At 38.1% G+C, this 10,278-nt stretch overlaps 1 pseudogene; it reads left to right on the top strand.

The window, feature by feature from the left end:
- Positions 1-8,050: 8,050 nt before the first annotated feature.
- LOC122675874 lies at positions 8,051-8,492 on the top strand (annotated as a pseudogene).
- The last annotated feature ends 1,786 nt before the right edge of the window (positions 8,493-10,278 follow it).

Below are 10,278 nucleotides of genomic sequence, written 5' to 3'. Positions count from 1 at the left end.
CCAAAGTACTGGAGTTTCACCTTCAGCATCAGTCCTTCCAATGAACACCCAGGACTGATCTGCTTTAGGATGGACTGGTTGGATCTCCTTGCAGTCCAAGGGACTCTCAGGAGTCTTCTCCAACACCACAGTTCAAAAGCATCAATTTTTCGTCGCTCAGCTTTCTTCACAGTCCAACTCTCACATTCATACATGACCACTGGAAAAACCATAGCCTTGACCAGATGGACCTTTGTTGGCAAAGTAATGTCTCTGCTTTTAAATATGCTATCTAGGTTGGTCATCCTTCCAAGGAGCAAGCATCTTTTAATTTCATGGCTGCAGTCACCATCTGCAGTGATTTTGGAGCCCCCAAAAATAAAGTCTGACACTGTTTTCACTGTCTCCCCATCTATTTCCCATGAGGTGATTGGACCAGATGCCATGATCTTAGTTTTCTGAATGTTAAGCTTTAAACCAACTTTTTCACTCTCCTCTTTCACTTTCATCAAGAGGCTTTTTAGTTCCTCTTCACTTTCTGCCATAAGGGTGGTGTCATCTGCCTATCTGAGGTTACTGATATTTCTCCTGGCAATCTTGATTCCAGCTTGTGCTTCTTCCAGCCCAGCATTTCTCATCTGCATATAAGTTAAATAAGCAGGGTAATGATAATACAGCCTTGATGTACTCCTTTTCCTATTTGGAACCAGTCTGTTGTTCCATGTCCAGTTCTAACTGTTGCTTCCTGACCTGCATACAGGTTTCTCAAGAGGCAGGTCAGGTGGTCTGGTATAGTCTACCTTAAATGAATACTTTTGATTTTACCACTTTCTAAATAAGGCAAGAAACTTTGCAGCAGTTAAACTGCATTTGTCACACTCCCACAGTTTGTGCTATTGTTTCCATGTATTTTACTTCTACATGTGTGATTATTATTGTTTTGATGTAAACAGTTAGCATTCTTATATTTTTAACCACACATTTACCCTAGTCAGTGCTCTTCCATCTGAGACCATTTTCTTTCAACCTGAAGAACTTCTTGGTGTTTCTCTTGGTTTACAGCTGCTGGCATTGAATTCTCTCAGGTTTTGTTTGTCTGGAAACAACTTTACTTAACCTTCATTTTTATTTTTACATTTGTATTGTGGCATGATTTACATGTAATAAAACTCACCCACCTTTAGATGTATAGGTTGATGAATTTTGGTAAATTTTATGTACGTGTGTACGGAGTCATGCAGGCAGCCCCCCACAATCCAGTTCCAGTACACTCTATCACCCACCAAAAGCTCCCTTCTGCAGTCCATTCTCTCCCCTAGAAACGATTAATTTGCTTCAGGTTGTTATAGTTTTGACTTTTCTAGAAGTTCATATAAATGGAATCATACAGTGTGATGATTCTTTTGCAACTAGTTTCCTTCATTTAGCATGATGCTCTTGAGATTCATCCAGGCTGTTAACATGTATCAGTAGTTCATTTCTCTTAATTGTTGAGTAATATTCTATTGCATGGATATACTATAGTTTGATTATTCATTCACTAGATGATGAACATTTGTATTGTTACCATTTGTGGTTATTATGAATGCTTATGCTGTATTCATATACAAGTTTTGTGAGGACATAGCTTTACTTTTATTAGGTAAATATCTAGGAATGAAAAGCCTGGACTATATGTACTTACATGTAGTGCCAAACTGAGTTTTGAAGTGACTGCCATTTTGCATTCCTGCTTATAATGTATGAAAACCAGTTTCTCCATATTCACCCAAGCCTAATATCATCAATCTTTTTAATTTCAGTTACCCCTCTGAGTAAACCATAGTTTTAATTTGCATTTTTCTTATGACTACAATTGGGGCATATTTTCATGGGCTTGTAGGTTATTAGCATATCTTCTTTGGTAAAATGTTTGCTCAGATTTTTTGTGTTTTTGTGAAGTCTTGAGAGTTATATATTCTGAATACAAGTCCTTTATCATATACATATTTTGTTTTACAAGTATTTTCTTTCTATCTGCAGTTTACCTTTTCATTTTCTTAATGCTATCTTCTGATATTAGTATGCTGGGTTATACTGAAAGATTTTGAAATATTGAACTAACATTGCATTGCCAGGATAAATGCTCTTGATTGTGGTGTATTAGTCTTTTTAAACATTACAGGATTCAATTTGCTAATATCTTGTGGGAATTTTTGTGTTTCTACATTATATTAGTCTCCAGTTTTCTTTCCAAGTACTATCTTTATCTGATTTTAGTATCTGGGTAAAGCTGTCCTCATAAAGTAAGTTGGGAAGTGTTCCATCCTCTTATATTTTCTGGAAGAAATTGTGTAGAAATAATGTTATCTATTCTTTAAACATTTGGCAAATGAAACCAAGTGAACCAGTGAAATCATGTGGGCTTGTAGCTTTCTTTTTCTGAAAGATTTTAAACCATGAATTCAATCTCTTTAATATCTATTTACTCTTTAGTACATGTCATAGTGATTTTTAAGAAATTAGTCTATTTAATGAACGTTGTTGAATTTTTGTGTGTAGAGTTGTTCTTTATACTATCACCTTTATATTCTTTTAATGTCTGTAGGGTTTATACTCCTTTTCCTCTTTCATTCCTGATACTGGCAATCCCTGCCCACTGCTTCACACTCCCCTCTGTTTCCCTCTCTTTCTGGCTAAAGATTTATCAGTTTTATTGAGTTTTTTGCTTCACTGATATTTTTCTATTGGTTTTCTGTTTTAAATTTCATTGCTTTTTGTGCTTCTCTTTATTTTTCCATCCTTCTGCTGTTTGGGGTTGATGTGGCTCATCTTTTTAAAAGTTTCTCAAGGTGGAAGTTTAGATTATTGATTTGAGAACTTTCTTCTTTGCCAATATAAACATTTAATGCTATAAATATCTCTCTAAGCAATGCTTTAACTGCATCCACAAATTTTGATGTGTTGTATTTTCATTTTTGTTCAGTTCTAGATATTGTCTAATTTTTGCTTTAGAAAGTATTTTAAATAATTCAAAGAGAGAAGAGCATATTTACCTACGTACTTGTTATTTTTGTTGCTCTCTCTTCATTTCTGATATCCCAAGTTTTCTTCTTCTGGTATTATTTTTTTTCATTCTGAAGGGCTTCCTTTAGCAATTATTTTGGGGCAGGCCTGTTGGCTCTTAGTTTTCTTTCACTGAGAATGTCTTTTTTACCTTATTTCCTGAGGGCACTTTGCTAGATATAGAATTCTGATTTGACAGTGTTTTTTCTTTTTTTCACTTTACTTTCTTCTGTCCTCCATAGTATCTAATAAGAATTCCACAGTCATTTGAATTATTGTTTGCCTATAAATAATGTATTATTTTTCTCTGGTCACTTTGCCGTTAATTTATAAGTTTGCTTACAATGTGTCTGGGCATAGATTTGGGTTTATCCTGTTGAGGTTTGCTGAGTTTCTTGAGCCTGGAGATTCATGTCTTTCACAAAATTTGGGAACTGGTTAGCCATTATTTCTTCAAATATTTTTTTACACTGCACTGTCATCTTCTCTGGGACTCTGACAACATCAATATTAGATCTTCTGGTGTCATTCCACAGATATCTGAAATTCTATTCATTAAAAACAAAAACAACCTGGGAATTCTCTGGTAGTCCAGTAGTTAGGACTCTGCACTTTCACTGCTGAAGACCAGGGTTCAATCCTTGGTCAGAGAACTAAGATCCCACAAGCTGTGCGGCATGGCACAAAAAAACCAGAACAAAACAAAACCAACTTTCTTCTCTCTGTTGTTCACTTTGGGTAAATTCTTTTGATTGGTTCACAAGTTCATCTACAGTCTCCTCTGCTATTTCCAGTCTACTGTTGAGACCATTCAGCTTTTTCTTTGTCATGTGCTTTTTTAAATTCCCCTTTGTTTCTTCCTTATACCCTCAATTTCTTTGCTGAGACTTTCTAGCTTTTTATATTTTAAGAACATTTGCCCTTACTTTTTGGGGCACTATTATAATAGTTGCTCTTGAAAGTCTTTATCATATAATTCTCACTTGCATGTCATCTTGGCATTGGTATCTCTTATTTGTCTCTTGCCATGCAAGGTTGAGATATTCCTGGTTATTTGTATGCTGATTATTTTCAGATTGTATCCTGTACATTTTGAATATTATGTTATGGGATTATGGGTATTTGTTTTAACAGATAACTGACCCAGTTGAGTTCAGGTACAAGTTCCAACCAACTTTCTGTGGTTTCAGTGTGATGGCTGATTTCAAAACAGTGCTATTCAGATCCGTCTTGCATGTGCACCACCCAGTGGCTAATTTGAAACCTTGGTGATCTGTCCTGTAGTTCAGTTCTTAAACTTATATGCTCTTTAGGGTCAGCATGGGCATGGGCGTATGAACTTGGAAGTGAGCCCAAGAATTCATAGGCAACTTTATGGGCCTTCTTTCCCAATCCTCTCCCTGGGACAATCTCTTCAGCATTTTCTGGTTACCTGAAATTTTGTAACCAAAAAGTTGGAGCTATATTTATTCACTCTGTTGCATCTTTTTGCAGTTACACTTATGTCCAGGGTCAACCAGCAGGAGGACAGAGAGAAGACAAAAAGCAACAGGAGTCTGTCCCACACAGATGATCACAGCTCTGATCAGAGAGGCAAGTTCCCCTCTCTCAGCATTTAGAATCCCACAGGTCCAGCTGTTACTACAGACACTGCCATTGCCATCATGGGATTTCTCAGGGAAATCCCATGAGAAAAACAGAGAACAGAAGAAAGAGGGCTCTCTTTGACTCTCTTGAGCATTAGGAGACCCTTCCCTGCTCTTTGAACCAGAACTAGAGGGCTTCTCCTGGAGCTCCCTCTGTGCAGATGCCCACATTCAGGTTTTGTGCTGCTTATTGGAGGAAAAAGATGATAAACTGTCTACCAATTTGATGGTACTTCAAATTCTAGTCCTCTTCCCCAATTACCAACTACAATTTAATTTTCAGAGTCTTCAAAAATCTGCTCTGTACATTATGTTCAAGTGTTTTTTGTTTGTTTTTTTTTTTTTTTTAGCTGCATCCATTGTGGCATATGCAGAATACTCTATTGTACCTGGAATTGGAAAATTCTATCTTGTTTAAGCCACTGAATTACTGTTGGGGCCCTGGTTTCAGCTGGTAGGCCTATCCTAACTTATTAAGCCAATTCCACCATTCCTTTGTTCTTGCACTACACCTATTCTGCAATTCATTAATCCTAAAACCCACCTATCTGCCCCCTCCACCCAGAATGATGAGCTAGATTTATCCAACCATGTGGACCGGTGGCCTTTTGCTTGTTAAATATTTCTGCACAACTCTCCTGTTTTTCACAGAAATTACTATTTATATTGGTCTTGAACCTTTACAGCTATCCTTTCACTCTCTCAGCATGTCTTTACCTCTTATGCCATAGAGAAAACGAGGCACCTTCTTACTGCTCACCTATAGATATGCTTTCCCTTTTGTTTTAAATAAAGAGACATCCCTCCTTACACCTTCTTCTGAAGGAGCTAATGCTTCCTATGCTCTGGATCCTATCTCCTTCTGCCTTCTTAATGTTATCCATAAATTATTATCCCCATTTCTTCCATCTTCCACTTATTTTCTCCACAGGATCCTATACTTCAGGATATAATATGGAAAGCCTCTATCTTAAATATTGCAAACATCTCCTAATACTCCTCCTGTATTAGTCAGATTAATTGGATGAGGGTAATCTAACAGTTTTAACAATATTTAGATCTCTGAGACTAAACACACACACAAATTACTTTTTTACTCATATAAAGTTCAGTGTGGGCTTCCCAGGTGGCGATAGTGGTAAAGAACCCACCTACCAAAGTAGGACCAATGTAGGACATGCCAGATGCGGGTTCAATCCCTGGGTCAGAAAAATCCCCTTGAGGAGGGCATGGCAACCCACTCCAGTATTCTTACCTGGAGAATCCCATGGACAGAGGAGCCTGGTGGGCTACGGTCCATAGGGTCGCAAGGAGTTGGACATGACTGAAGTGACTTAGCATGCAGGCAAAGTTCAGTGTATGTGTTCTTGGTTGGGTGGCTCTCTTGGTAGCTCTCTCTTCTCTGACTCGGGGATCCAGGTTCCTTCCGTCTTATGGCATAGCCATCTTCATGAGGTGTTCAGGGCTGCTGTAGAAGGGAAGACAGTATGAGGTAGGTTCATTTAACTACCTTAGCTCAGAATGCCCTACACACCTTTACTCACATTCCTTTAGCCACATGATTCCACCTGGAGAGATCTAGGAAATGTTGACCTTCATAGAGCAAATGCCTTCTAGAGTCATGAACCTTCAGTAGTCAGCCAACTATTTCATCTATCTCTAGTAGCTCCTTACCTCTAGTCTTACCATATATCCAACCACCTGGAATCGAGTCTTCTTACCACAGATCTGATTGTACCACTTCCCCATTTAGCACCCAATTACTATCCACTGCCAAGTGAATGAAATCCAAACCCTTTATCAAAGTATTCAATACCATTTCGGATCTAGCCCTTCCAACCCTGTCTTATGAGGTCTTGTCTTAGGGATTGTCCCATCACACTGCTTCCAGTTCCCAGTTACTGGGAACAAGTAACAGTTACTCTCACTTGCCTCTTTACATTAGCACATGCTCTTCCATCTTTCTGAAACATCTCTCTTTGCTGTTATCTAGTGGGAAAATTTCTACCTCTTCTTCACAATTCATAATAAGCATCTTCCTCTGTGAACCTTGTAATCTTTTTTTATTTTTGAATTTAAGAAATTTTTATTTTATATTGGATTAAGTTTGGCAATAATGTTGTAATAGTTTCAGGTGTACAGCAAAGTGATTCAGTTATACATATACATGTTATCTACTCCTTTAAAAATTCTTTTCCCATTTAGGCTGTTACAGAATATTGAGTAGAGTTCCCCTGTACTATACAGTTGTTGGTTATCCATTTTAAATATAGCACTGTGTACACGTCCATCCCAAACTCCCTAACTATCCCTTCCCCTCCACCCTTGGCTTCTGGTAACCATAAGTTTGTTCTCTAAGCAGCACCTTTTTAAAAGTAGAGTTGATCATTTAGTCCCTTTATGCCACAACTGATCATCAGCAAACCTCCACGGTAGTACTTGTTTCACTGAGTTAAAATCATATTTTTATGTATCAGTCTCTCTTCTTTTAAACTATAAGCTCCTTGATAGCTAGGATCATGACTTTCTTAGTATCTCCAATGCCTAAAGCAGTGTCTGTCACATGATGGATGTTTAATAAATGTTCATCTAATGAATAATTAAATGAATGAATAAATGATGTACACTTTAAAATATTTCTTACACTTAAATTTCAATTCAGTGTTTATTCAATATTTAAAAGTTCTTGGAGAAAGCTATGAGCTTGTGCTATATTTACTGTATCTTCTGTTAATGAAGAAGGATGGACAGTACTAAATTAAAGCCTTACAGAAATACCATAACATAAATTCTTGCTTTGGCTAGGGGAGCTTCTTCACAAAAAAGTTAGTGAAAGTGATACAAGAATGAGCTGAAGCTACAAAGAGGTTAAAGTGACTGATTCTTACTGATGTGGAAATATTACTGAAAGATTCAACTCTGGGAAGTCAAAGAGCACAGAGAACACTGATAAGAACTGAGAGGATTCAGGTGATTGAGATGAGGAGCTTGAGGAAACATCATTTCAGTCTGTAATGGAAAAACGAATGGTGTGGGGGTGAGGGGACACTTCCTTGAGCTTTTCCCTTCTGAACCATGGAAAAACAACTCTACCATAATTAATATACTTTTTGAATTAACTGTATTTCATTAATAATTCTTCAAAAATCATTGTTCATCTATGTTATATATCTATCTCTTAATTAACTAGACTGTTCCATTAATCAGCTCATCATTCCATCTCTGACCAGTCTATATGAGTAGAATCACTGTATATTCAAAAACAATAAATAACAAACAGGGCGTCGGGGCTGAGCCGCACACTCGGATCCGAGGCTTCGCGGTCAATGGCTTATTTGTGGGCCCCGCCGCAGCCGACCCGGCTCCTCGGTGGAGAGACAATGGTGGGCCGGAACAGCGCCATCGCCGCCGGTGTGTGCGGGGCCCTTTTCATCAGTTACTGCATTTACTTCGACCGACCGCAAGAGACGGAGTGACCCCAACTTCAAGAACAGGCTGCGAGGATGAAGAAAGAAACAAAAGCTTGCCAAGGAGAGAGCTGGGCTTTCCAAGTTACCTGACCTTAAAGATGCTGAAGCCGTTCAGAAATTCTTTCTAGAAGAAATACAGCTTGGTGAAGAATTACTAGCTCAAGGTGAATATGAGAAGGGTGTGGACCATCTGACAAATGCAATTGCTGTGTGTGGACAGCCACAGCAGTTACTGCAAGTGTTGCAACAAACTCTTCCACCACCAGTGTTCCAGATGCTTCTGACTAGGCTCCCAACAGTTAGTAGGAGAATTGTAAGTGCTCAGAGCTTAGCTGAAGATGATGTGGAATGAGAAACAAATATCAACATAATGATCTCAATTAAAACATATTTTTAAAATCTTATCTCGGAAGATGATCGGTTCTGGGGGAGTAAGGGCAGATGAGCTTGTTATGTACTGTCCTCCACAGTGAAGTCTACCAAAGTTAATTTTTACTTTGTGTAGATCCATTTGTCTGTTTTATTTATTTTTCCCAGTGAAAAGTGTATTTTGATAGAGAGCTTTTCATTTTATAAATACACTATGAATTACTGAAATATGCATTTTGTTTATTCTTAAAATGTGTAATTAGAATGTAATTACATCCCATTACTTACATTAAAAATACCCAGTGCTCAGTTTTGAAAGATAGGCCCAAAAAAGTGTAGAAGAAAACTGAAGAATGTACTGTTTTGTTTTACATCAGAAAGTTGGCTGGAAACTTGTGTTCATCAAAACTGAGCATTAAAATAAGAGATTATTTCTTTCCATTTAATCTCTTAAATATGTGTAATGTGCTGCTATGCTATAGTAACAATTTCACCCCCACCCTTGAAATGTTTTCTTTAAATCAGTGGGTTTGATGTGTTCTGGATATTTATCTCCTTGTATTTTAGATACATGTAGTTGCAGATAGCACCAGGAATTAGATGTCTATACATTCTTAATCTGGCTAAGTAAGCTTTACCAGTTAATGTCTGCCCACTTGCCTCATATATAAACTGAGGAAATGGGTCTGCTAATTCAGCTTCTAATTCCTTTGGTTCTGTGCAGCATTTTCAAATCCCTCTTTCTGAGGGAAATACCTGTTTGGGCAGCCAGCCCTTGCATTTTTTTATACTCTGAATTGTGCATGCTTGCCTGACTTATTTCTAAATTGGTTTTTTAAAAGGTATAACGTGTTGATTTTCACTGAAATCATGTCACTACTTTTGTAAATTAACCTGAAACGTAACCCTCACAGTAACTGGGACGATACGCTTGTAAAAGTGTTTGTTCCCTTTTGCTTTTATCCTCAGTGTACCTCCTTAATCCCCTACCAACCCTTATCTTGTATGAGAGTAAGGTGTAACTTTGTGGCTGAAGACTTGAATGAAGATAATTGGACCTTTTATTCTCTAAATAGTGACATATTACCTGCAGCCACAGATGGAATATCAGACCTAAGAATAAAGATCCTTGGTGCTTAATAAAAATAAATAAATAAATAATAAAATCTCCTCCCTACCAAATATCCTGATGCCCATGTTATCTTTTCTGATCCATAATCAGTTATAATTTGGGTGGTCTCCAGCTTGATTTGTGCTGAAACTGCCACTCAGGGCAAGTGGAAGGGAGTCACTAGGAAGCTGGAGTGAGACAGGAATTTGTTACTGTTGTTGTTTATTTGCTTAGTCGTGTCTGACTCTTTGGAACTCCATGGACTGTAGTCCGCCAGGCTCCTCTGTCCATGGAATTTTCCAGGCAAGAATACTGGAGTGGGTTGTCATTTCCTTCTCCAGGGGATCTTCCTGACCCAGGGATTGATCCTGGTCTCCTGCACTGCAGGTGGATTCTTTACCACTGAGCCACCAGGGAATATTCTCTATCAGACTGAGATAACGATCAGGAGAACTGTGCCAACTATAGGGATTGGTGCAGAGCAGGAAAGGAGGTTGAGTCCTCGTTTCAGACATCAGTTTTGGCCAGATATGGAAGCAACAGTGGGAGGTCTCCCTCTCCATGACTCTGGAGACCAGGGACATAAGGTCACCTTCAGAGTTGAACTATCAATAGTAAAATTCACAGACAATGGATGTGATTAGTCACCCGTGGGAGT

The sequence above is a fragment of the Cervus elaphus genome, chromosome 19 (genome assembly GCF_910594005.1).
Source record: "Cervus elaphus chromosome 19, mCerEla1.1, whole genome shotgun sequence".
Lineage (NCBI taxonomy): Eukaryota > Metazoa > Chordata > Mammalia > Artiodactyla > Cervidae > Cervus > Cervus elaphus.
This window is presented reverse-complemented; position numbering and strand designations above follow the sequence as displayed.